The 27514-nt window shown below is 47.2% G+C and overlaps 1 long non-coding RNA gene across 1 annotated transcript in view; it reads left to right on the top strand.

Annotated features, from left to right (window-relative positions):
* The first annotated feature begins 5346 nt into the window (after window positions 1–5346).
* The window catches only part of LOC115577701 (uncharacterized), a 107478-nt gene continuing 85310 nt past the window's right edge, over window positions 5347–27514 (top strand). Inside the window, exons 1-2 of the long non-coding RNA XR_003983248.1 lie at window positions 5347–5571; window positions 19856–21660. This is a non-coding gene — a long non-coding RNA (uncharacterized LOC115577701). The remainder of the gene's footprint in view (window positions 5572–19855; window positions 21661–27514) is intronic.

The following is a 27514-nucleotide window of genomic DNA, read 5'->3' as shown; positions in this document are numbered from 1 at the left end:
GGGAGAGGAGAGAGAGAGAGGTACAGAATGAATGGTAGAGAGAGAGAAAAGGGTAAAGATGGAGGGAGAGCAGCTGAAGGGCAGCTGTGAGCGTAATGAATGAAGATTTATGGGAACACGAGCACAACAGACAGTAAACAGTCAGACTGCAACAGGCAGCAGCAGGACGGAGACACACGGACACAAACACAAAGTTTCATTTAGTTCATCAGCGAGAGCGAGCAGATTCATGTTCACAACGTTTCATAAAATCAGAACCACAGGAAGTTACACCGGCGTCGGAGGTTCACTGGAGCAGATTCTCTTTATGTTTCTGACATGTTTAGACACGCTTCCGGACGTAAACAGGCTGGAGGTGAACAAACCGGGAGGGAAAGTGGAGAGAGGCGTTCAAAAAGAGGAAGTTGTAATTGTTCGTGTGTGTCAGCGAGCATCAGCCATGTTTCTGCCTTTAAATCCAAAGTTCATCCTTATTTCTTCACCGTAACCTTTTACTGCTCGTCCTCTCGTCACCTTCGATGGCTCGACTCAGAAACAAACAACAATCTGTCCACTTCTGCTGGACCTGCATGTCTCTAACTCGTCTTCTTGTCTTCCTGTTTCCTCTCGCTGTGTCGCAGCCTCCTCAGGAATCCTCCGACTCTCGCTGCCTCGTGGAGTTGCTGCGTCTGAATCCTTTCGGGCCGCCGGCGGATCATCGCTCACTTCTGTCTCACTGCCTCCTTATATCTCGATCTAAACGTGTCCTGGTATCCAGAACTTTAATCCTGTCACGGGCAGAATCAGGACATTGACAGACCTGAAGAGACGGACGGGACCGTGTGGGCGAAGACTGAATTCACACACAAATGAAAATAAAAAAGTGTGACGGTCGCATTAAGCATCAAACACACCACACACTGAATCACATGACACCAGTTTTTAAACGTCAATCACACACACACAGTATCATCAGTATCCAGACGCCGTGTGCTGAATCCAACACGAGCTCAGTGGGAGTCTGATGATCGGCAGAACTGAGCGACATGTTGCTTCTCACGACGGCGTCACTGTGAAATGACTTGTGACAGACGGAGAATGTGTCTGAATGTGTCGAGCAAAACCAGCGATGTTTTATTTACAGGTGCAGCGATGATTATTTTCATATTAACCGTGTACGTGGTGTGAAGCTGTTTGTAGTCTCCGCGGTGCGTTCAAGTGCAGCAGTCAGCCTTCGTTACCGCTCGTCCTCTGATGTCGTTTACTCCGTCTGGATCCTCTTCGACCCCGAAGATGTTCGCTAACGTGCCCAAACACTCGGCTCAGGACTCGGCTGCTAACGGCTGCTAACGGCTGCTAACAGCTGCTAACGGCTGCTAACGGCTGCTAACGGCTAACTCGCTCTGAGCACGTCACGTCGCTCACATCTGATTTGTCGCTCTGGCATCCTCCATCAACAATGAGTCCCTGAGTCTCATCACAGTTGGTGGAAGTCTCGTGGATCGACACATTTTGTGCGTATAGCTGACGATCATCAGGAGTTAAAGAGGCCACAGTTTGAGTTTCAGGACACCTGGAGACATTTCCAGTGTTTTAATCCGAACAGTGATGTTTTTCTAACCCTAACCAACTGGTTTGTGTGCTGAAACAGAACCACAGAGCATCAACACAGAGACAAACAGGAAAATCAGACTGACCAACATAAAGAAACGAGCTAACGTCTCCACTGGTGATTTGGTTTCATGCTAAAGATCCAACCAGTGACAGTAACAGTCTGAGCAGACGCTGCGTCCTGATGAGGATCTCTGCTCGTACGATCACATTCACCGTCATCTCCGGGACAAACGAGCTTCCACTAATCAGCGCTGATCTGTCCTGCGTCCTGCCGCCGGCTTTGTCCCCTCGTCACGCCTCATCATCCTCACTGCTATTGATCCCACGCTAAAACGGCCCCACTCAATTTGTTCCCATTCATTTGCCGTTCTCCTTTCTTCCAGCTCTCCCGTCGCCTCCCATCAGATTCACCTCCTCTTCTTTCTCTCCACCGTCCGTCATCCCTCACTCCGCCGCTCGGGTTTCTAAACTGCTGTACAAACAGTCGGAGGGGAAAGTTTCTGGCTGCTGCGGCGGCAGATTTGCCAGCAGCAGTCACGGTCGAGCTCGTTTGCAAAGTGCCTGAAGTCCATCACGGGAGGAAAATCATTACAGGGAGTTGATCACTCGAACACTTAATTATAGTCATTCTTTATTCCGAGCCGTTTTACCGTCGAGCACGGCCATTTGTTTCACTTCCTGGAATTATGTGTCATTTTAAACATCCTTGAATAATAAATAAAGACACGCTGCTGTCGTGTTCAGTTCATCCACGGCGAGAGGAAGAAGCGGGAGAGGAGCGATGAAGGCGGAGCGGCTGGATTATAATTCATCTCACGCTCTCAGCGCTCAGCAAAAACATCCAAACGTGATTCTGTTTGTCAATAATGTGCAGAAACAGTCGTTCGTCTTCATCTGCAGCAGCGTGTCACTGCAGACGCTCTGTGTGGCTTCACAACGCCGCCGCCGCTGCGACTCTTAAACCAGCTTACAACCAAAACTACACGTGACAGACGTCAGACAAAATATCGATACGGAAATATATCACGATACTTTTATCTTTAGGTACGATAATCGATACGCTGGCGCTAAATATCGATATTTTCCATTAAAACAAACAACTCCTGCACTTTGCATTTTCAGGGGTGTTCTGTTTACTTCAGTTAGACGGATTTCATGATGTATTGATTTTGGCAGAATCGCTGTATCGCGATAATATCGTTATCGTGAATCGTATCCTCTGTGATGCCGCTCACGCACCAGGATGCAGATCTCATACTGGTGTGTGTGTGTGTGTGTTTCTGTCTGGTGTGTGTGTGTGTGTGTTTCTGTCTGGTGTGTGTGTGTGTGTGGTGTGTGTGTGTGTGTGTGTGGTGTGTGTGTGTGTGTGTGTGTGTGGTGTGTCTGGTGTGTCTGGTGTGTGTGTGTGGTGTGTGTGTGTGTGTGTGTGGTGGGGGCGGGGCGACTCCTCCTCAGGGAGTCCTCTGTTTAGAGACGGAGGGAGGAGGAACACGGCAGGGAGAGAAAGAGGTGAGGCGAGGAAGAAAAGGCTGACGGAGGAGAGGTCAGCGTGGTCGAGGAGGATCGTGAGCTCAGTTATTCTGTCTCTGCTGATGTTCTTATTGCAGAATCCTACAATCGTTGGTCGGGATTAGAGAAAGATCTGAGTTATATGTTAATAAAATCTAAATATCTGAGATACTTTTGGGACTCGTGGACTGGAGTGTGTTCCTGTGGCGCTCTGAGGCGTTTCTGTGGGAAACAGTGTTTGTTAAAGGCTGCGAGCTCCATCAATATTACATCAACGGTGAGATTATATTCTTTCCTAATCTGATGTCCTCGTCCAGATTACTGCAGAGAACATCGTGACGTGACGTAACGTGACATGACGTGACGTGACGTGACGTGACGCGACGCGACGCGACGTGACGTGATGTGACGTGACGTGACGTGACGTGACGTGACGTGACGTGACGTTTGATTCCTTCTGCAGCCAAAACAACTAAAACTGGACGTCGAGTTTTCAGTCGAGCTGCGACGTGTCGAAGAATCAGCTGTAAGAAAACAAGATTTGGGTTCTCAGAAAAAGAGAGAATGAATTAAGATGGAGATTTTATGCAGTGACTCATACATGTTCACACACACACACACACACACACACACAAAGAGAGAGACACACACACACACACACACACACACACACACATTGACTCCTTGGTAAGTGGTTTCTCCCTGAAGCTGCTCCAGTGTCAGCAGTGGACTGTTTACCTTCACAGCGCTCACTGTGGACTGTGTGTTTATTGGATGGATGTAGAGGTGTGTGTGTGTGTGTGTGTGTGTGTGTCTGTGTGTGTGTGTGTCTGTGTGTGTGTGTGTCTTCACGTCTCTGGGGAAAAACCGGAGTCAGTTTTTCTCTTTGCTGCGAGCGCAGAGTAGATTTCTGCTGTTTGTATTACAGATACGTTCTTTTTGTTTCTGTAGAGTGAATGTACACTTCAGGTCTGCACACACACACACACACACACACACACACACACACAGGTGTGTTGGTTTTATCTGCACAAATGACAATAAAATATCACAAAACTAAAAGATGAACTCTCATCAGCGTAAATGTTCCGTACGCGGTGCAGGAGAGTGTTTCTGAGTTCAGGCTTCTTTATGCGATGACGTTCTACAAACCTTCGTGATTTAACTCCACCTGTTTATTTAATCAGACTCACCTTGATTCTCCAGATCTGGTCGCAGCAGCCTCCGTCGTGTGGATTTCTCTCGTCTGTTGAGGGTTCTGACGTTCTTCGGTTGTGTTTTGCGTTGAAAGCGTTTGTCAGTCGATGTTTTTCGTTTGTGTTCCAGCGCGACGCTTCGTGCAGAACATCAGAGAATGTGACGGAACGTTTGGTCGCACGTCTGCGTCTTTACAGGACTGTTGGTGAAACTACGACGATGGATTCAAATCAACGCAAACACTTTGTAGGTTTCGTCTTTGTGACCGAGAAGTCGACGTATGTGCGCAGGAACTATTTCTTTATTGGAGATTTGATTGCTCATAAAAAAAAAAAAACAAGAGGTGTGAATGTTGACTTCAGCGAAACTACGATGACTGGTCATTTGTGGAAAATGTTGTGGTGATCAGATGAAATATCGATTGATAGAATCAGGATCATCGATCTTTGTGGAGTATATAACTGCCTCCCCTCGACGGGTGTCAACTCTCTGGAAAAGCAGCGATTTCAGCGGCGTGTCTTCTGGACCGGCTCGTCTAACCCGACCACGTCTTCTGCCTGGATGACATGCGAGGCGTGTGTGCTGCAGGTGATAATTGATGGTTGTCAGGTGACGTGATGCTGCTGCTGCGAGCTGCGAGCTCTGACTTGTTTAAGCATTAAAACTAAAAAAAAAAAAAAAAGAAAAGAAAAGGAAAACAGGTGGACGGGATCCGAGAATGACTGAAGGAGAGACAGAGAGAGGCTGAAGGAGGGATGGAGATACGCTCATCAGAGGAGAGAGAGGGGCGAGAGGAGAGAGAGGAGAGAGAGGAAGGAGGGGGGAGGGAGAGAGAGAGAGAGAGAGAGAGGAAGGAGGGGGGAGGGGGAGGGAGGAGAGAGAGAGAGAGAGAGGAGAGAGGAGAGAGAGAGAGAGGAAGGAGGGGGGAGGGGAGAGAGAGGAGAGAGAGAGAGAGAGAGAGAGGAAGGAGGGGGGAGGAGAGAGAGAGGAGAGAGAGGAGAGAGAGAGAGAGAGGAAGGAGGGGGGAGGGAGAGAGAGAGAGAGAGAGAGGGAGGGAGAGAGAGAGAGAGCTGAATGCAGTCCAGCCTCTGCGCTGTGAAACAGCAGCAGCAGTCAGTCCGACACTGAAGGACGCAGAGAGAGGAGAGACTCCACAGCAGCACACAGGATCCTACCAGGAATGTAACAGAAGAAGAAGAAGACGACGAGCGTTTCCTCTTTAGTCTGTGTGTCGCTGACCAGGTGGAGAAAGAGGACGAACAGCAGCAGGAGGTAAACAGAAGAAGAAGGAGGAGGAGGAGGAGGTGTTGGAGTCTGTGTGTTCATTCCTCCTCTCGCACCGTCGGCCCGGCGGTGTCATTGCGACAGTGTGTGTGTGTGTGTGTGTGTGTGTGAGTCGTCTCTCAGGTGGATTTGGAGTAAAACCTGGATTCTGGTCGTCACGAGGAGTTGTTCTGCTGCTGTTTTGTCTGTTGCACCTCCTCTCCTGCTCCCTCTCTCTCTCTCTCCTCCGGTGCAGACGTCTTGCTCGGTCAGTCGAGGGACTATCGCTCTGCTCTGCTCCTCTCTCTCCTCCTCTCTCCTCCTCTCTCCTCTCTCTCTCCTCCTCCTCTCTCCTCCTCTCTCCTCCTCCTCTGTCCTCCCGTCAGTCTTCAGCCGGCTCTGCTGTCACTGTGCCGGCACCACAGCTGCCGTTTGCTGGGTCGCCCAACGGGAGGAGAAGCAGATGGGTGAGTGTGAGTGTGTGATGTAGAGAGTGTGTGTGTGTGTGTGTGTGTGTGTGTGTGTGTGTGTGTGTGTGTGTGTTGGAGGACACACAGTGGGAGGGGGGTTTGCTCTTTTCCTGCGCTCCTCTGCTGCTTTTTATCTTCTTCTTCTGTCGTTTCTTCTCCTTCCACCTAATTTTGCGCTTCCCCTCTTCCTCTCCGTGACCGCGCTCGTTATTCCTTCATCTTCCCTCCATCCATCAATCTCTCTCTCCCGCTTCTCTTCCCTTCGCACCTCCTCATCTACCGTCGTTTTCGGCCGACCATCCATCAGGCGTTTCGCGCCTCCTTTTCCATCCATCGCTCACCTTCTTCGCTTCTTTCTCTTCTCCATATTTTCTCGTCTTCTTGTTCCTCCCTTCGCCCTTCTTTTCTGCAACCATCACTCATTTGCACCATCAGCCAGGCAGCCAGGCAAAGCAGGAAAATGCACACACACACACACACACACACACACACACACACACACACATTCATGCGCTGTAAACTGGAAGTCATCAAGACTCCAGCGCCTGAAGCTGAGAGGCGTCGGGCTTGACATGATATCGACAGTCGGGGGTTGAACCCCGTTAATCCCTCCATCCCTCTCTTCATCCATCACTCTGCTGCCTCATCGCCCCCCTCCAACACACACACACACACACACACACACACACACACACACACACACACACACACACACCGCCTCCACATCCGCTGACATCCTCTCCATACCATCATCATCCCCGCGGACACTTTTAACCGCCGATAGAAACACTGAATAAAAGGCCACGGACGCATTCAGACACACACACACATGCACACACACACACACATGCACACTCACACACACAGACACACACACACACGCACACACACACACACAGCCGCCTGTTTGCAGCGGCCTGATAAACGCCAGTCATGCTACAGTTAGCTTGGTGTTAACAGCTGAGCATCGGTGAACAACCTGATCCTGATCGCCGCTGTTCACACACACACACACACACACACGCGCGCGCGTACAGAAACCAGGCGGGAAGTTGATTCACTCACATGATAAATTATTCATCGGATGAAAAGTGCTCACATCCTAAAACGTCCCATGTGGTCCAATTTGCAGCTGAAATGTGTATTAATTGTTTGGTGGTTGGAAACAGCAGCCTGATTGTTAACCACGCTTTCATCAGCTCGTGTTTCCCTTCAGACGCTCGCTCGCTCGCCGCTTTTGGGGGAACGAGGACTAAAGATAGAGAGCGAGGCCTCGTCCCAGCGGACCACCTGTTGTTTCTGCTCAGTGGGAATGTGTCACATCACATGTTGCAGATGAAGCTTTGTGGCCAATCACGTGCCGGCTGTTGATTTCATGTTTGGTTCGGAGGCAGAGCTTGACTCGTTTCTGTCCTTGAATCAGAACGCTGAAGCTGAAAATGTCTCACATGTGTTTAAACAGAACAATCGTCACTCAGAGTCTGTTTGCTGTGAAGGACCGGGCTTTGGGTCTGCTGGCTAGCTGTTAGCATCGCAGCACTTGTTGCAGAGTGAGCTGCTGTTTGTTGACTCCGACTCTGAAACGTCTTGTTGTTTGTTTCCTGCAGGATTCATGGTTTTAGTCTGAATTACCTCCCTGAGTCAGAGTTCAGAGTTTAGTGGAGAATAACACCTCGCTGGCTGCTAGCAGGTCATGCATGTAGCCTCAGTCGGCCATCTCGGGTAAAATGTGTGTTTTTTATCCATGATTTGGAAACACACACACACACACACACACACACACACACACACACATATAAGCTGATGTTGGAGGCTGCCAGCTGCTCATCACCTGCTCTTCCTGAGTTACAGCCGCCAATAGCGTTTCTAAGTGGTGATTAGATTTTTTGTTCTGCAGTCACAAAGACAACTGAACACTTTCTGTTTTCCTCAGTTAAACAACTACAAACACCGCAGGACAAAACACACCAGTGTATTGATTCATGTGGTCTTTAGTGGAGACGTGAGAGCAGACAGACATGCTGCCAGGCTGCCGGACTGACTGCAGCCAGGCAGCATTTTCTGGAAAAATGTCGGGCGGAAAAGCACAACGCTGATGGTGTCGTTATAGACGTTTCACTTCTGGTTTTATACTCGTGGACATCTCGAGGAGTCTCACCCTGTTTCCATAAAACACTCTGTTGGTGTATTTTCTAACCCGGACGTTCCTCCTGGTGTCATCGCCTGATCTCGTATCTCAGTGTTTCCTGGACATTCGAGGTTCATGATGGAGATTTCTCACACAAGTACGAATGATAATCTATAATGATGATCTGTAATTCACCATAAACTGGTTTAACGATGTGCAATCAACATTTACTTCACATAAAACATAAAGCAGAACTTGTCGCTGGTGCTCAACATTTCAGAGAAGACGTCTCTGGAATATGAACTATAACTTCTCTGCTGGTATTGGTATTATATACGTGCTACCTTGAGTTCGTCTCCACCTGACGTGCCTCTGCAGTCTGTATGAGCTGCGTCCCTCGAGGACGTTCTTCACTGTGATTATGTGTATTATGTTGACTTAAGTGCTGCCGACGGCGTCTTTCAAACATCCTCTCAGGCCTTTTGTTGCTGTTGAACATCACGGTAGAACAGAACAGCTCAGCGTTAGACAGCAGATGTTTACAGGCACTTACTTAAAGAAAACCACGGGGATCTGAAACCACCGAGCTGAACGGCATCTCCAGGCCGACGGGGGGAAGAAAACTGCTCGCTCTGCGCGTTTAGGCACCGCTGAGCGATCGACACGCGCTCGACTTAAAACCGGCGCCGTTCTGACCTTTGATTGCTTTCAAAGTGTAACGGTGAGAGCGCCTCGACGCGTCCTCTCGCCGCGTGAGAACGAGACGATTGTTATTAGAATCAGTGCGATGGGATGTGAGAGCGGTGGGTGGAGGGATAATCACACTGCAGCCGGAGCGAGAGTGTTTCCAGTGTTAATGTATGCGTGCTGGATCCCAGAGAGCGTTAGCCTGCTGCTGTCACTGCAGGTGACAGCGCCACGTAGATGGAGACGACGTTTGTTATGCACGAGAGGCTGCAGGTGTGTGTGTGTGTGTGTGTGTGTGTGTGCAGCCTACACATCTATAGGCACGTGTGTGTGATATTAAACATTTTTGAGTGTGTGTGCTGCAGTTAATGCATAAACAGGAGCGTGTTGGTTCAACTCTCGTCACCTGGGAGTGTTTCCACTCACCTGCACTGCAACACAAACAGCAGCTGCACAGTATTTATGAGAGATGATTGATTATTCATCGTTCGCATTCTCATATAGATCAAGATTAATTATTAAAGCGATCAATTATTTTCTGGGTCATTTAACAGAAAGGTTTACTTCCTGCTGAGATCTGAGACAAAATGTAAATACTGCTGTGTTGTCGGTTATGTTTCATATTGATTAAAAGACTTTTGGCCTTTAAAAAATTAATTTCCCTTCAGATTGATTGCCGCCCTTTCAGGTGTCGCACATTTAAAGGGCAACGCACCGGCTGCGAAGCTCTCTGTGATCCTGTGGGAACATTAATGAAGGAGGTGTTTGTGTCATCGTGAAGTAACTGTAGACGTGTCGTTTGTAAAAATGTTGGACAGCAGAGCTACGCTGGGCTCTGTGTCGACACGCTGGAAGACGGAAAATAGAGGAAAAACAGAAACAGACGAAAAGCTTTGGCGCTGCGTTCACAGAAAACAGGAAGTGTTTCATGTCAGATCACTTTGGACGCTGCTCAACACTCGTCTCCTGCCAATCTCTTCCAAAAGCATTCAAATTACACTCGGGGAAAGATAAGATACTGTGATACAACACGATTATCATGAGAATGATCACACAATGATGATACAGAAGAGCCACAAAGACACAAAATGGCCACCAAAACACACAAAGCCCTACAAAGAGACTCCACGTGGCTGCGTACTCAGGACAGTCTCAGTGGAAATGATTATTTATCAGTTTCCATCAGGTAACGTCATTAATTAGTCAGAACAATAGATGTGTCCATTTCCGTCGGGAGGACACACACACACACACACTGCAGACTCACACTTTGTGAAGATGTTCTGATGACCCGAGTCAAGGAGACAAACAGAGTGGAGGACGACGAGCGGCGTGTCCTCGACTGAGCGCTAACAGACAGGGAGGTGATAAAACAGCAGGAACAGATTTAAAGAGAAGTTTAAGTTAAGATGTTGTTGACTGATGGAGCTGTAAATCCTCCGCAGACGGCGTCAGAAGATATCAGCAGCTCAGATCTGTCAGCAGCATTTCCTGCGTCTCTTTTGTCTCCGTGCGTCTTGGGTTTATTAACCTGCGTGATGCCAGCAGCCATATATCACCCCTCACCCCTCAGCACCGGGACCAGCATCCATCATGTCCTACACGCCGGGCGACATCAGTTAGAAACTCGATCAGCGCCGTTCGAAAAGCCATTCACACGACTGATACGGCGAGAATGAGCCGTCACGCTTTATGTCAGGCGAGGAGAGGGAGACATGTCGCGCCTCGCGCTTTTATATCGTAATTAAAGTGAACGCGGGCGGCCTTTAACCGACTCACGGAGACGTGATTGGCGGCGCAGAGGGAGATAAAATGGTGGCTTTTAATGGGAGGCTGTCTCCTTTCAGTTAAACTGTGTGAATGAAATGGAACTACTAAAGAGTAATAAATGTACAAAGTCAAATCATTTCTACTAAAGTGACAGAGAATCACTTTTAACACAGCTGGAACATCAGTCATTGAAAAACACCGGAAATAGGTGACGGAAAACAAAAGTGTCAGCTGAGATTCAAACAACAGGCTCTGATGAAATAACTCACACATTTTGCGTTTTAATAATTTGATAGAATGATAGAAAGCTCGTGTCGGTGGTCGTGGCCACGAAACAACAAAAAACAGAAGATTCAAACGGGATTCGAACCTTCTGATGACGAGACGACCCACCCCTATCTGATCCGAGTTACAGCCGCCAGTAGCGTTTCTAAGTGGTGATTAGATTTTTTGTTCTGCAGTCACAAAGACAACTGAACACTTTCTGTTTTCCTCAGTTAAACAACTACAAACACCGCAGGACAAAACACACAAGTGTATTGATTCATTTGGTCTTTAGTGGAAACGTGAGAGCAGACAGAAATGCTGCCAGGCTGCCGGACTGACTGCAGCCAGGCTTCATTTTCTGGAGAAATTCCACGTCTAGTGTCGGGAGGAAAAGCACCGTGAAAGTGACGTTAACACAGAACCCATTTAAACGCTGATGGTGTCGTATTAGACGTTACACTTCTGGTTTTAAAAGCAGAAGAAGAAGGAACAGAAACATATGGCTTCTGTTGTTGTTTCCGTCGAATCAAATCGACCCGTGTTTGTTCTCTCAACGTCGTGTTTGTTGATGACGGAGGAATCTGGACTGTCGGCTGATAGCGATGCAGATTTAGGGCTTTATAACCCCACTCCACCTCACAGAACGAGTTTCAGAAGCTAGTGTTTTAATTTGGCGGAAGCTCGGTCGTTCTGGTGACTGGAAAGTGAAGAGGTTGTTAACTGTGGACAGAACCAGAACCAGCTGTGTCCACGACGCACTGCTGTCTTCATATCTCACTACAGTTTAGAGTATATAAAACTATCGCCTGTAAAGTGGATCCTAAAATGTCCGTGTGGGCGCCAAGAAGAGACAAAATGAGATTAAAACTCAAATTCACTGCGGTTGACTAAGTGTAACAAATGACACTCACGGGGGAAGTCATTTGGTCGGGACATTTCACAGTAAAGGTTTCCAGTCACAGATGGTTCATGTCTCAGATGATCAGAGCCAAACAGAGCAGGACGAACAAACAGCCCCAGTTTAAATAGGACACAACACGAGGTAAATGTTTGCTGATGTAAATCTGCACAAAGTGCAAACAGGAGATTCTGTCCGTTCAGCAGAAACATAATTGTGACATGAAATCTTCACATGTCGGACTTCTGTGGGCACGTTCGCCTCCTTTTTTTAGCGTTTGAACAATAATTTCTCCTCATTCATCCTGTAACAACCTGCACATTTATGATTCTGATCAATAGCCTCCAGCCTGTCTGTTAATCTGCTCTATTCTGTCGAGGCCAAATAGACTCAGAGGGAGTGATTAATTTTATATTAAGGAAAAGATTCCTTGAGCACAAATGTCTTTTTACTCGTTCACAGCGGAAGTTCATGCTGCTGAACAGAAATATTTCACGCTGAGCTCCATGTGGAGCAGAAACACGTCTGAAGACATAACAGACAATAACAGAAAGAGGACAAAATGGCTTCCAGCGAAATAAAATATGACCCTGAGAAATAAATACCTAGAAAACCAGGGCGTCAAGGTGAATGTAAACAGCAGCAACAAGATGGAGATGATAATATCAGAAGTTCAACATCTGGTAAACACTGTCCATTAGCATCAGTGTTAGGCCCAGGTGAGCCCAGGTGAGCCCAGGTGTGAATGTTTATTAAGCTGTCTGGAGGTGAAACTGCAGGTCTGCGTTGATGGTCGTTTCAAATGGCCGACCCGGCTTTGAGATACACTCTGTAAGGACATTCCCACACTCTGTAAGGACACTCCCACACTCTGTAAGGACATTCCCACACTCTGTAAGGACACTCCTACGGTCTGTAAGGACAGTCCTACGGTCTGTAAGGACAGTCCTACAGTCTGTAAGGACACTCCCACACTCTGTAAGGACACTCCTACAGTCTGTAAGGACAGTCCTACGGTCTGTAAGGACAGTCCTACAGTCTGTAAGGACACTCCCACACTCTGTAAGGACACTCCTACATTATGTAAGGACACTCCCACACCCTGTAAGGACACTCTGACACTCTGTAAGGACAGTCCCACACTCTGTAATGACAGTCCCACACTCTATAAGGACACTCCTACACCCTGTAAGGACACTCTGACACTCTGCAAGGACAGTCCCACACTCTGTAAGGACACTCCTACACCCTGTAAGGACACTCTGACACTCTGCAAGGACACTCCCACACTCTGTAAGGACACTCCCGCACTATGTAAGGACATTCCTACACTCTGTAAGGACATTCTCATTCACTGTAAGGACACTCCTACATTCTGTAAGGTCACTCCTACACTATGTAAGGACGCTCATACACTATGTCAGGACACTCCCACACTATGTAAGGACACTCCTACATTTTGTAAAGACACTCCTACACTATGTAAGGACAGTCCTACACTCCGTGAGGACACTCCCACACTATGTCAGGACACTCCTACACAGGGTTTAAAAGCCTGCGACTCCCCTCCAGTTAGTCAGAACTGAAGAAGCCTCTTGGACGAGAGCTGAAACATCTTCAAGAAACTGACACAAGTCCAGTTGACTTTGACTGAGAACCGTCATCAACATGAAGACTCTGTAACTACAATATGTGACATTTTCTTACTGCTGGAAACTTTTAATTTCACATAACACACACAGCATATGTCAGAACACTCCGCCTTTTCTTTTATTACAATCACATTTAAAGCAGAGTGCTTCTAAAAGCCCGACTGTTCAGCTGTAACATTATAAGAATATGTGTGAAAAAAAGTACAATCCACCTTTCATCACCGGCGCTCTAATGAGCGCGTCAAAACACTCCTGCAGAGGAGTGTTTTAACAAAACTAACATTAAGCTCGAAGTGCTTCCACCCTCCGGGTCAGTCACCCTGCACACCTGTGACTTTTGGAGAGTAAAGTGGACTCTTAACAGCTATTTGAGCCCCTCTGGCTCAAGTAGCTCTGAGCAGTGCGACCACACAGCTGCATTAGCTATTCACTCCGTGCAGTCATCTACGACGCAGGTCAGCGGCGGCGGCTTTAAAGCACTAATTTTAAACACCTGCCACTTGAAGCTGAGCTGCAGAGAGACTCCAGCTGCCGACGCACTGAAGTGACTGAAGATTTGAGAGTTTAACTGGAGCTGTTTGCTTGCAGCATTTTAGCTTGTTTGTACACATGAATGTACATTTTGATGTGAAGTAAGAGCACATAAAAACCTAAAAAATAAGCTTTTAATGCAGCTTAGTCACAAAGCACATAATGCTCGGGCTTCTTTTTGTTGTGCTGCTGCTGCCATGTTGCTTTATTTCTTGACTCTGTAGAGATTACAGCCCATTTTAATCCCAAATTAGTCGCCCTGGCTGAATTTCTGCCAGTTCGAGGGGTTTACAGTCTGATTAACTGGATGATCAGGTGGATTTATGGCAGGTACGTCGACTGTCGGCAGTGATTGTGGTTGTGTTGTGTTTTGTTTGCGTCTTCACGACCAGCTGTGGCCCCAAGTGGTTGTTTTCTTTTTTACTTGTCATTCAAAGAAGATTTACATGAAGCAGAACTGCTTTGCTCTTTTTTCCTCAACATTTTAGGGGATTTGTTTAAGGGATGTAACCTCGTTATTGGAATCATTAATTGATTAAATTCTGTGAGTTCTGTGTTTTCGTTGGGTGTGAGCACCAACACCAGAACTGTCAGTGGATCTGCACAGTTTGAGCACTGAAGTCGACATTTTGACAGCGTAGAAGGAAGTTTAACACATGAACTCAACACTGGACCGTAGTTTACACTTCCTGATTCATTTTGTTTGTTTGAGTTTCTGCCTTTGTATCCTTTTTTTGCCTGCATACTGTTCTGTATTAAAGAATAGACTCAATGGTTGAATCTATTCTTGAATTCTGGCCATCACACAGGAGGCCATATTAAGGTTTTTGTTCTGCTTCCTTCACTTCAGTGTGCTCTGGGTTTTTTGTGCAGTCAGAGGGAGTTTTATTCCCAGAAGACACTGCTCCTGAGGCTCCTGGAATGCTTCGTTTGTTGCTCTGCCTTTACTATCATAACTTGTCTACGTCACTACTGAACAGAGTGTTGAAGGTCCAGCATCGTATCTCTTGTCCTCTGGTTGATGATACAGAACTCCTTGAGGATTTGTTGGGGGCTGCAGGGAGTGTTCATGATCTTACGGTTCTCCTCTCACTGGTTACATGTGTGTGATATGTTGTTTTTGTCACATGTGCTGCTTTGTTTTTGTGTATTGCTATTGTCTCCTCTACGGAGCAGAAATAGCTTGTGCACAACGTTCGAGTCCAAGACAAACTTCCCCACCGGGACGATAAAGTTTAATGTGTTGCATCATCAAACTCTGATGAGCACCCAGCAGTTGGCGTGCCAACGTGTGAGGAAGTGTTTGGTTTAGAAGAACTTCTCATTGTGATGTTCAGAGTAGAAGTGAAGCTAAGCTAACTGGCTCAGGCCTGTGTGAACCGACCAATCAGAGCAGGCTGTGTCCTTTTCGGAGGGGGTTTCAGACAGAGGGTGAAATAAGGGAACAGTATGAGGAGAAATAACATTTTGAACATTAAAGCAAGTAAACCATGAATGATATTACGTCTTAAATGTGATTTACATACAACGCACAGCAGAGAAGTGAACACTAGTGATTTGTTAACGTCCCGTGAAGCAGAAGTCAGTCTGTGGTTACTGATGTGATGCATTTCTGAGAGAAACAGATTATGAGGTCAGAAGACTCAGAAGTGGGCCTGACTTTACACACATGGAGTCTCTGGAGGACGGCAGTGATTTGGATCTGCAGGACCGATGACATATGGTGCACGTCCCCGCGGTGTTATTGAAACGGTCGGCTGTGATTCGCTGACTGTCTGCTGCTCGACCGCCGAGTCGTCGTCCTCGTCCAGGCGGCGCTGTGAGCCCGCCAGCCTCAGACGACGTTATGTAACTGAGGCGTGTTATTGAAAAGTGTTACGGTACCCCGGACGTCGTTGACAGATGACCTTGGGCTGAAACACTGCAGAGAGCTGCTTGTTACGTTTGGCAGCCCGTATGTTACATCACATAAACATAATGCAGCAGCAGCAGCAGCAGCTCCTCTGACGACCGCAAAGTCACAAAGGAAACATAAAAACTTTATTCTAATCAAGTTCTTGAGTTCACGTCGAGTTCAGACTGCTGCTATTTGCATTTACATTGTTTGCAGCAGGCGATGTGTAGAGGACACTCTGACATTTACTGTTTAATGCTGCCGTGTCACAGCAAACTGGATGCGATGTCGCGGTTCGGCCTGCAGGAAGTGATGTCAGTCAGTCAGACGGTCCTCCAGTCCTTCCGGCAGTCAGAACCAGAGTGAGATCGCTCACTGGGATCCTGGATTTCGAGGGTTTGTTGTGTTTATTCACCGTCACTGAAGGTGAAATGTTTATCTGTGCACAAGAAATATCCAAAGTTAAATGTGTGGAGGCAAACAGAGCTGCCGTGACGGATGAATCCAAATGATGGTGGTGCGTTTGACTTTGATTTCATCCTGAGATTGAGTTTTGTGATTTCCTGTTTTAAGTTGAAAGTTTGCTCATGTTTTACTCTCCACTTCCTGTCTTTGTCTGTTTCCCTCCCACGTCTCTGCGTCTGATCCTGGTCCTGTCCTCCTGCTGGGTTTCTGGCTTGTTGTTTTAGCACATCATCCGCTGTTCTCTGATGAAGTGTCCAATTACTTGTGTAGCCTGAACGTGACTGTAAAGACGACTAATGAGCAGATGAGTCTCTGAGTTCACTGTGATGATGTTTAATGTCCCCGACAACCTCTGTAGTCTCAGCTAGACAGCTTAAAAATCAAACGTGAGGTCTTTACCGACGTATTCTTTGTTGTACAGTCGAATATAATATTATCTTGCGTTTACCACAGATTTTATTTCAGGCTTTTAAACTCTCTGACTTTGAGACGAGGGAGCCAAAAGAGCAAAAATGACTTCAGCTGCACGGTGTCGGGAATATCTGTGGCTAATTTGGTGTGTTCGTCTGAACAAGAGCTGAATCTGAATACAAACATGAACATCAATGAGAAAGTCCAAGGTGACTTTCTGCTCACATCTGCAGAGTTACTCAGCCACAGTCTTCCATCCCGCTCAGAAAATATTAAAAAAGAGGGTTGAGAAGTGTTTCTCTCTTTGTGGAATGGAAACACGTCTGCAGGCTGAATCCTGAAAAGCAGCACTCAGCTCGATGTTTTCTACTTATTTGCTGTAGCTGAGCACTCGCAGCGCTACAGGTGGAATTATGCAACGTGAGCTCAGTGTGACGGAGACGCAGCCGACACGATCGCTTCCTGTTAGACGCCGTCACATTTCAGAGGAGAGTTTGGTGTGAAGTCGCCGTAATCACAGTCATCTCAGACAGACGACGGCACGTTTCTGCTGTCGTTCTTCCTTCTTCACTTCCTCTGGTGTGAGTCTCTCTGCACGCAGAGAACACACTCGTATTCACAACATGTTTTATCTTATGCATGATTTACGTGCATTTATCTTACAGTACTGAGAGCAGTAATGGAAGGAAGTCAAACGATGTTCTGTGTCTCTTGTTTTAGATAATCCTGCAGAGTTGGACACTCGTGTTCAGAGTTACTTGTTGGATAAGCAGGAGGGTGAAGATGTCTCCAACATGTGGACGGAAAACTGGAACATCTGTTTTCTGATTTGTTAATTGTGATACAGAGTAAGATTAAACAGTCACTATAAGGCAGGTTTAAATCATCTCTGATGATCCTGTAGTCTGATCCCAGCTCCAAGTCCAACTGGAAAGTCTTCAGAACCAAAACTGTGTGTCTGATGGACCGACGGTGGCTTTCAGTTGTCTCACAGACTGCAGGTCATCAGGTGGAGCCGACCACTCAGGCAGGAACACAATCATGAGAATATTTACACAAAACCAACAACCACACAACCTTTAAATACAGAGAATGATTATTTACATTAATACACATTATATCAGTCAATCCTTAACACAATCTAATCACATAAATCAGGGTTGTTTTGCATCTCTACTCCCCCGTCCCTCCTCTGAATGGTTCGATCCTGGAGCTCTTCAGCAGGTGAGGGGCGTGGCTCACTCTGTTGGCTCCGCCCCCTGTTGAAGAGACAGGAAGTGGTGAGTGTGGATGTTTTACCAGTTAGCTGTGAAGTTAGCTGGAACATGAAATAGTTCACCCCTCCCATCTGGACCTCACAGCAACGAAGGTGTGTGCGTGTGTGTGTGTGTTACACCCAGAATAAAGGCCTAAATATAATTTTTCACCCCTCAAAATCAGAAAAAGCTGGAAGTGCAACCTTTAAAATAAAAATAGCAGCTAACATTAGCATTCTTCTGGTCCTAGCTAACATCAGCACTTTGAAAAGTGTTGCACGGTGCGATGAAAGGTGTGAATCTCTTCTAAACTGCCAACAATCATCTCTGATAAATGTTTTTAAGCCTGGAGGTGACAGACAGTCGAACAGCAGTGTTAGCCAGGAAGTGGCTGCATGCTAACGTTACGTAGGTTAGAGGTAGGTAGGTGTGAGCACGACATCATGAAAATAGCCGCTTTTTGAATAAAGACTATCGAGCAGACGCTTCTGGATTTGACTGAAGATGCAATATGTAGATAAGAACAATCTGTAGTAGCTAACTGCTGCTAACCACATTCTGTTTATGAGTGTAGCTGTGTTAAGCCTGTTAGCGCAGTTAGCTGTGCAGCTAGCCAGAGTGTTTACACCGTTAGTGCAGCACTGCTGGGTGAGAGAAAGAGGTTTTGTAGCTTTATCTGTTTCCTCTTCACACTGTGTCTGTAATTTCTGGATGTTATAAACTTAAATTCTTACATATTGCACATTAGAAGAGTTTTGTTGGTTTGTGGATAAAAGATCTCTTCATTAAAAGTTTTCCAAAATTAGATCTGGACACTGAGAACTAAACTCCAACAGAATGAATTCTCTGTTTAAACGCCGTGGAGTCGTAAGCCGGTCCGTCCTCTCGGGAGCCGGCGCCAGTTGGAACCAGTGGGTCCAATATTTCACGTCGACTCGGCTCCATGAATCAGAGGAAACTGATTGTGAGAGTTTTCCTCCCACTCGCGTCTCTTCTCCAGTTATTTTCCTGCTTCGACATCATGAACATGTGTTTTCTCTCCCACTTTTATTTTTGCTCTTTTCCACAGACACTCGTTCCTCCTCCTCCTCCTCCTCCTCCTCTGAGACTATTTGTGTCTTGTAGTCGTGTTTGGGTCGGTTTGTTCTTCCTCTTGTCACTCTGATGCTTTTATCGACCACAGTCATGTCTACGCTTGTCAAACCCGATTTGAGTTTTCTTGTTTTCTTTTTGTCTTGAAGAAATTATAAATTACCATAATCCTCTCTGTTGTTTATCTTTAATTCGACTGTGTAACGGAGTTATCTGCTTCACTTGCTTCTGTTTGTCTTCCTCTTTTATTATTATTTATCGCTCTTTAATCTCCTCACTTGCGTGGAAAAGCAACATTTAGCATGGTTTTCAGTGGAGCTTTCATCCGGAGTGACTCGTAATGAATACAGAAAGAGACAAATCAGGTCAAGTGAGAAGCCGCTACCTCCCAAATGTTTTGTTTCTGCTAACGCAATAAAAAAAACAACAAAAAAAACAGCATCGCAAGCAGCTGTTAAACTGAATTAATGTGAGAAGAAAATATATTCGCTGCCACTCATCCGAAAGAGAAGACGTGAGAGAAACAACCTCGCTGATAACAGCCGAGCGCTGTGAGCCGACGACGGGCTGAAGTTCAGACTAACAGCTCCTTCTGACTTTTCCAGCCGCTCGAACATCATCCAGCTGATGTTTGAACGAGAGACTGAAGTAAAAAGTTTCACCGTCACGTTGTCAGAAAGAGACGAGTTGATTCATTCACATCTCACTGTTTGTTTCCTGTTCCTGACTCCAGCCTGATCTCACTCTGTCGTCTGTTTCCTTGTCGTTGCAGAACTCGTCCGATCCGCCTCAGCGTGGCTTCAGCATCCATCATCTCCCAGAATGCCACAGGTGTGAGCCCGCCGCTCGCCCTCCGGACCGCTCGGCACATCCTCCTCAGAGGTGTCATGGCAACAGCATCCGTTCAAGGACGACCCCAGCTGCTGCGCTGAGGACAGCAAAGAGGAGCAGAAAAGGATTCTGGGTGTTTTTTCCTGGACTGTTTTGAGCCACAGAGGATTGTGGGAGTTTGGAGTTTTCCTGTTCGGGTTTCTGGACCTGCAGCCGCGACACGGTGGATGTAATTTGAGCCGACGAGCTGCAGACAGACGATTTGTTGGAGGCGAGGCAGGATGTGCGCTGGCAGGAGGTGACCTGCTGCCATGTAGCCGCAACGACCTGCACAACAAACTTTTCCTCTGAGCGCGGCCATTTTTAACAAGCTGAGAGCTGCTGGATGTACGACCACACACACACACACACACACACACACACACACTCACACACGCGAAACAGAAAGAAAACACACACACTGTGTGAGCTGAGCGAGGAGTTATAAAGTGCTACCAGGTTATTATCGGCCCCGGCGCTTCCTATTTTCGTCTTTAATCTTTGTATTCTGAGTAATCATCTTTTTAATTAATGGCGACGGCGGCGTGAAATCTTCCCCTCCATCCCTCACCTCCCTCCCCCTCTCTCCCTCCTTCCCGCCGCCGCCAGAGACACCTGAAACCAATTAGCAACAGCAGATCTAGATGGGGATTAGACACGGGAAGAGCAGGAGAGATTAGATACAAACACAAAGAGGAGAAGATCGGCGGAAAGAAAGAAGAGGGAGGCGGGGCTAAAAAGTATCCCGTCAATCATTCAGGGTGATCGATAGGAGGGAGGAGCAGTGGGCGGGGCGGCGGGGAGGACATGGCGAGATCAGGGCGGCAGCCGACGGCTGAGATAACAACTGGTTGTGAGTCAGCAGGGAGAGTCGACTGCAGGAGCCCCGAGTCTTGACTGACAGGCGCTGCAGCCGCCCAGGACTCATTGTCATTCCCCGCACTGTGCCGGGCGAGCGAGGGAGGAAAGTACAGAGAGAGAGAGACTCTTGGCCGGTCGCCACGATCGAGGCCAATTAAGAGAATTTGATTATATGCCTTAATCTTGGCAGTCAGGTGGAAAAAGCAGACAGGAAGAGAGAGAGGAGGCCGAGCAGGTGCCACCGATACACACCATTATCTCCATCCGTCTGTAATTGAGTTTGTTTCTGCGCCCGTCCTGTGTTTTCTTCATCTCGTCCGCAAACCAGATTCGTCTTTGTCAGGAGGAGAAAAAAAAAAGAGGCTCCGACGTGGAAAAACGGAGAGCTTCGGCCTCAGACGTTCATCTTTTACCTTCCTGTTTATCGACAACAAACATTTACTGGTGTTTCCTCTGACTCCCCCCTCATCATCCCCCGTCCAGGTCAAACACACTCAGACTTCCTGTTTTAACTCCCTCCCTCCAGATGTGGACACGTCCTGATCTAGAAGTTCCTCTGCAGCCTCAGTGAGATAAAACAGACTGATAGACCAAGAAAGAGACGCAGCGAGGGACTGAATCTGGAGAGGACCGAGCAGAGACTTCACACTCCCCGAAGCTTCACTTCCTCTTTTTTGAATTTCTCCCCGGAGCTTTTGTTTTTTCCGGCTCTGTCGTCCTTGTGGATCGTATATCTGCGCCGCCGTCCGTCCGCCCGTCTGTCCTGGACCCCGCTGAGATTAAACTGGCTTCCATCATCCCAGGGACTCTGTTGATATCGGCTGCTGGTGTCGTCATCTTCATTCTGTGAGTACTTCAGTCTCTCCTCCTCCTCCTCCTCCTCCTTCTGTCTCTCCTGCCTTGTTCCTCCTGCAGTTGGTTGAAGATTGACGCAGTTGATGAAAAATACCAAACACTTAGAGCACAATAGAGCCGCGCTGCAGCACACAGTGTTCAGACTGACTCATCTTCTGAAGTCGGAGTGTTTTTATTTGAGTTTCCACCTTTTTTTCCTGTAAATGCACTCGAGTGTTTGGAGCTCGGCCTCGTTCATTTTGACGGTGCTTTTATTTTGTCGGTTATTCTGACTGAAGTTGTTGCCTGGCACAGAAACCTGAGCTGAGTCCAGGTAATTGCACGTTCAGCTCTATTAATTATCAGTGTTAATTGGCGTTTAAAGCTTTGTGGGACGGCGAGCGATGCAGTGCCGATCAGAGAACACAGCGCTCATGAAGCAGCCTCGTGTTCCGGGTCGTACCGGGCCAGAAAGTTGGTTCTTAACTTAAGATGTACCGTGTGTCTGAAGAAGACTGTTTACTGCATCCATGCCGGGCTCAGACCCATCAGAACCAGGCCGGGTTCAATACGGTGTGATTTGAAATGAATGTAGTGTAAAGAGAAGTCCCTGTCAGCGCTCTGTGTGTCGGTGAATGCTGGAGTTTCTTATTTTACGTGACACTTTGAATGCAGCACTGTTTGTTTCTTTCTCCACTGAGCAGTGGTGGAGACAGGAAGGTGTAGGTATGAGGGCAGGTTCTGATCAGGTCCAATGAGCTGCAGGTGTTTGGACCGCCAGTAGAAAGCCACGCCGGGCCTCACAAGCTCCTCTGAGACACAAAGCACAGAAACACAACCGCAAAGTCCAGAACGTAGAGATTCAGGTGGATGCTGCGGTGATGGAGGATGTTTGTTGGTCGTCTGCCAGAACTCGATCCGTTTGTGTGTTCTGATTCTGGCAGTCCCACATCACCCTCCAGTCTGTGTGATTACCTGTTCTGGGTTGGAAGTATTCCTGTTCTTAACGAGGTGTCCACGACAGCGTTGAGTCCGTTCAGTTCTTTTGATTGATTCTCTTGAAGTTTTTATGTAAATCAGCCTGCAGAGAGTTGAAACCTGCTGCAGAGTTTTACCTCTGTGAGTTTTATTGAGAGGTTCTGATAACCGGATCACTTTCTGCCGGGTCTCTCCGTCGACTCAGAGGTTTTTGGGTGTGAAAGTGAAGCCAGACGCCGACGACACGACGCTGTTCATCACTGTTACGGTACTGTAGAGAAGGCCTCTGTTCTCAGGTAGATTTTTAAGTTATTACAGTGGCTACAAATGTCAAAGAGCTTTTGAATGAGGTGAACTTACTGGATCAGAACCCTGAAGTTCTGGTTTTAGCTTGACTCGAGATACAGACGTCAGATTTCGCTCTGAGTTTGAGACACTTTGAAGGACGAGGACGTTTCCTCTGGACGGATTTAAATGACAGTTCATTTAAAATATCTGGAGGTCGTCGTGGTTGTAATTATCAGTGAGGTGAAGCAGAACATGACCCACATTTGAGGTTCGGATGGATGTAAAATCACCGACCGCAGCAGGTGAGATGTAAATGAAAAGGCTGCAGACATGAATCAGGTGTGAATGGAGCTGCAGGTGTTTCTACGCTCCACTCAGTGTTTGATCTCCTCCTCTCCTGCATCCTAAACCTCCCTCTGTGTCCTCCTCCTCCTCCTCTTCCTCTTCCTCCTCCTCTTCCTCCTCTTCCTCCTCCTCTTCCTCCCATCGGCACGTGTCGGACTGCGTCATCGTGGGCGTTCGGTCGGGCGCCGCGCTCCATCGCTCATATTCTGTGTGTGATGATAGTACGAGCTGCCGAAGAAACGCTCTGTGTGGGAGGAGAGGATCAATAAAGCTTTACTCAGCTGGTGGATCAGCGCGCGTGTGTGTGTGTGTGTTTAATGTGTGTGTGCATATATATGGGTAAATATTCCCGTGTGTGTTTGAGGCTCGGTGATGGACTCTGTGTGTGTGTGTGTGTGTGTGAGCTGGATCTTGATTTGCAGTAATCTGGCGCGCGGCGTGTTGAGATGAGCTCCTGCAGGATTTGATTGGTTGATTATGAAAGATTGTGTGTTTCTGTTTGCAGCCGGTCTGATGAAATATATCAGCTTTAATGGATTCTTGCAGACAGTCAGCCTGTTGTTGTTTTAGTGAGTCTGTAAAAAACATGTCAGCTGATCTGTGGAGAAGTTATGGTTGTATTAAAGTGTTTCACAGGTTTTAAACACATTAACAGTAATTATGTAAATACAGTGGAGAAAATGCAACATAATGAGCTGCACATCTGCAACATCTGCTCCTTTTATTGCTGCCACGTTCATGTTTTCTCCTCTAGTCCACATCCAGTCTGTGCTTTGTGTCACTTCAGTTATGGAGAAGAGACGTCATGAAACATGTTCTGACCCGTCTGGACTCGAACTGTTGGAGCTTTAAGTTCAACCCAACAGAAATCGTTTGCAAGATACAAAAAAAGCCTTGTAGAATAAAAGTGATTCTTCTGTTGGAGACAAACAGCTGATCAGTCAACAGGAGTAAATGTTCTTCACGTCAGAAGTTAATCTGAGACCCACAGATTCTACCAGGACCGGCCCGGTACGGTCTCTGGAGCCGATCACGGCCGTTCTAGGCTCGTTTCAGCTGCTGGTTCAGTCAACCCGTGTGCTCGTTGTTCTGAGGATGATGCTGATCGTCAGTGAACAGATTTCATTGATCTGGTGCGGTTCTTTAAAACACTCTGGGTTCTGAATCCATGACACACACACGTGTTCTGCTCCGACTGCGCTCGACTCACCTGTTTTTCTTCCGGTGACTCATCACCAGTTCTCAGCTGAAACTCTGCAGGAATACATTTAAACCAAATCTGGGTGAAACGGGGACATTTTCCCCACGGCTTATATTCCGTATCCTTCAGCTATTGAACACATGGAGGAGCGACTCCGCCTTTTAAACTCGGCCACATCCATCCGGACTCTATTAGACGCCACAATCAGCCGCGGCTCCTAAAGAGCTTCTGTCTGGGGACGCTATTACCTGCAGTAAGTAACGGCGGAGGGAGATAACGATTATGGAGCCTCCATCATTTCTCTCTCCCTGCACACACAGCACAGGTGGAGGGAGCCGGGTGGATGGAGGGTGTAGGGGGGTCAAACCTCCTCCGTCACTGTCTGGGCTGCACGCTGCACCGCGCTGATAATTGAGGGAGCCGTATTGATATCCTGCTCGGCCTCGATGAAAGAAAATCACCCCTATTTACTGTTAATGGCTCCGAGTGGAGACGGATGCTGGTGACGGTGCACACAGAGCAGAGCAGCTGCAGGCGGAGTTCAACTCACACATTAGCCGGCAAAAAGACAGAATTACAGGTTAGAAAGCGGGATTTAGTTCTGCGATTGGAGCTTTGGTTAGAATCAGGCTGATGAGGATCTCCTTACAGACGGACCTTCATTTCTCTCATTATTTCCACTGCTGGTGATCTTTAGAGGCTGTCGTCCTGCAGAAAGCTCTCGTTTCAACTCTGCTTCTCCATCACTCGGTGGAGAAACAGCGAATGTGTCCGGAGCATTTTCACACCGACTGCTGGAATGAAATGTTTGGTGAGATGAGCGTGTTTGTTCTGCGATCAGGACTTTCTTCATCTTAATTAAAACTCCAGCAGAGTCGTTTACGTGACGCGGCCGCAGTTCAGCTGATTTTCCTTCAAATGGTTCGTTCCCAAACTTTTCAGACCATCACGTGGTTTCAGTAGAAAAGGTGGCAAATCTGCAGCAAGGTGAAGACTGCAATGTGCCGCCTTGTCTTTCTAAAAGCTGCAGGTGTAATATTCCTTCTTTTCCAAAAAGCGTAAACATGTGACGTGACGTGAAGCATGAAGTTGGGCGTGAACAGTGAAGCAGGTCGAATTTGTCTTCAAAATAAGAGCTTTACATTGCAACACATTGGAGTTTAGAACTGGGTTCTTAGCGGGAGGCTTTTAATTTGAAAGTAGTGACTGTTAGTAGCTCACCGCTACAACAACAAGCTAACAACGAGGACAGCTACAGAGACCGAGGAGACGCTAGAATCTCCTGGATCTCAGCGGCTGTCCAGTTGTTCATTTTGACGTCCGTGGATGAAGTCATCCACACCTCCGCCCATCTTACACAGGGGCCAGCACATTGACGATGGAGGTGGAGATAAGTGTACCCTCCGAGGCGGCAAATTGGCGACCAAAACAGACCCCCAACATACCGCCTTCTGTCTAAATCTGTGGACCGAGCCACATGAAGGACGCCACATTCAGAGGAGTCAGACTCAGATCTGTTGGTCTCTTCGTTGTTAGTTTCTTCATGTTGCAGTTTTACGTTTGCGTAGGTTGAATATTCTCTCATCACGGCGTCAGGAAACATCTTGGTCTGGGTTAAAACTCTTGTTTTGGGCGCCATGATCTCTGATGGAGACGATCTGACTTCCTGTGGAAAAATAAAACACCAGAGCGTCAGCAGGTCTCCTGAAAACACAATTTTCTTGCCAAATAATGTCAGGAGGGTTCACCGGGACTTACACTGGTCTGTGTTTATAACGATCATCATCATCACTGTCTCTGCTCATTTACTGTCTTGTATGAGCCTCAGTAACTCCAGCAGAATATATTTTATTTGGCTGAACCGGCTGAAACCCTCCACTCGTCCACTCGTCCACTCGTCTGCTCGTCCTGCCGCTGTCGTCGCTGTAACGATGTTAAAATGACGTGATTCTGATCCGTGCTGCTGAGTTGATGTTTCTAAAGGTCGGGCAGACGAGGAGAAGAGATCAGACTTGATGTGGACGCTGATCGTGGAAACGTGACGTCTGTGTCGTGACGAGACGGGCTGTGAATTATTCATCCGGGTTCTTGTGACTGTGCCGGGCCGTAATGTTTGCTGATGTATGTTGACTGATCGTCTCGGCTCCGCTGAAGCGACGCCGCCGCGGATCCTCCGCGCTCGCTGATGGATTTCACACGGCCGACGTTTGCATAAAGCTTTATACTTATTCTCTCTACATTAGAGTCGTTGTGTGTTCTGATCCGTATTCATCTGGTTCCACAGAGAGAAAACACCATTTATAGAGTAACTGGGTTTGTTCTGGTGCAGCCAGTCGGGCTTCAACACAGAAACATGTTTACTCATTCACACACACTGTTTAATGCAGCAGCTGGTGTCCTTCAGTTCAGCCGCGGGTCGCCTCCAGTAACCAGCAGCTTTACCCAGTAAACATTTCCCAGCAGCCACCAGGTGATCAGTCCGTCAGAATCATTATTTGTCCCCTGCAGCCACGAGTCCTCTTCATTAGTCCACCTCGGCCCCGGCAGCTCCTATAGCTTCCTGCAGTGACGAGTAGCCGCCAGCTAGCAGCTCGTCCTCACCGGTCAGCAGCCGCTGTCCGGTTTCACAGCCAACAGCAGCAGCAGTGTCGGCTGTCTTTACTTCAAATAAAATCCCTGAAGCTTCGTCTCTGTTTGTGTTTCTGTACCAGAGGAAGGTAAACCTGATATAATAAAGAGAGGCTGCAGAGAGGACAGCATTCACTTCCTGGAAATATTATTATTATTATTATTATTATTATTATTATTCTTATTATAATTATTGTTATTTTATTTTATTTTCTAATCTTTGGCTGTGAAGGACAGAACATCACGGTGAACTGTAAGTCGAGCCGGTCGGCTGTGAAGAGCTCGACTTCAAAAAAACGATAAACGATTTTAACAAAATATTTCTCTGTATAGTGTTTATATTATCTCACTGTACATTTTATTGTATATATTTCCAGACTGTCTACTGTATTATTTAATATTTTATTTTATTGTCTACTTTATTAT

This window comes from Sparus aurata, unplaced genomic scaffold (genome assembly GCF_900880675.1).
Source record: "Sparus aurata unplaced genomic scaffold, fSpaAur1.1, whole genome shotgun sequence".
Lineage (NCBI taxonomy): Eukaryota > Metazoa > Chordata > Actinopteri > Spariformes > Sparidae > Sparus > Sparus aurata.
The sequence above is the reverse complement of the archived record's forward strand: the minus strand, read 5'-3'. Positions and strand labels throughout refer to the sequence as shown.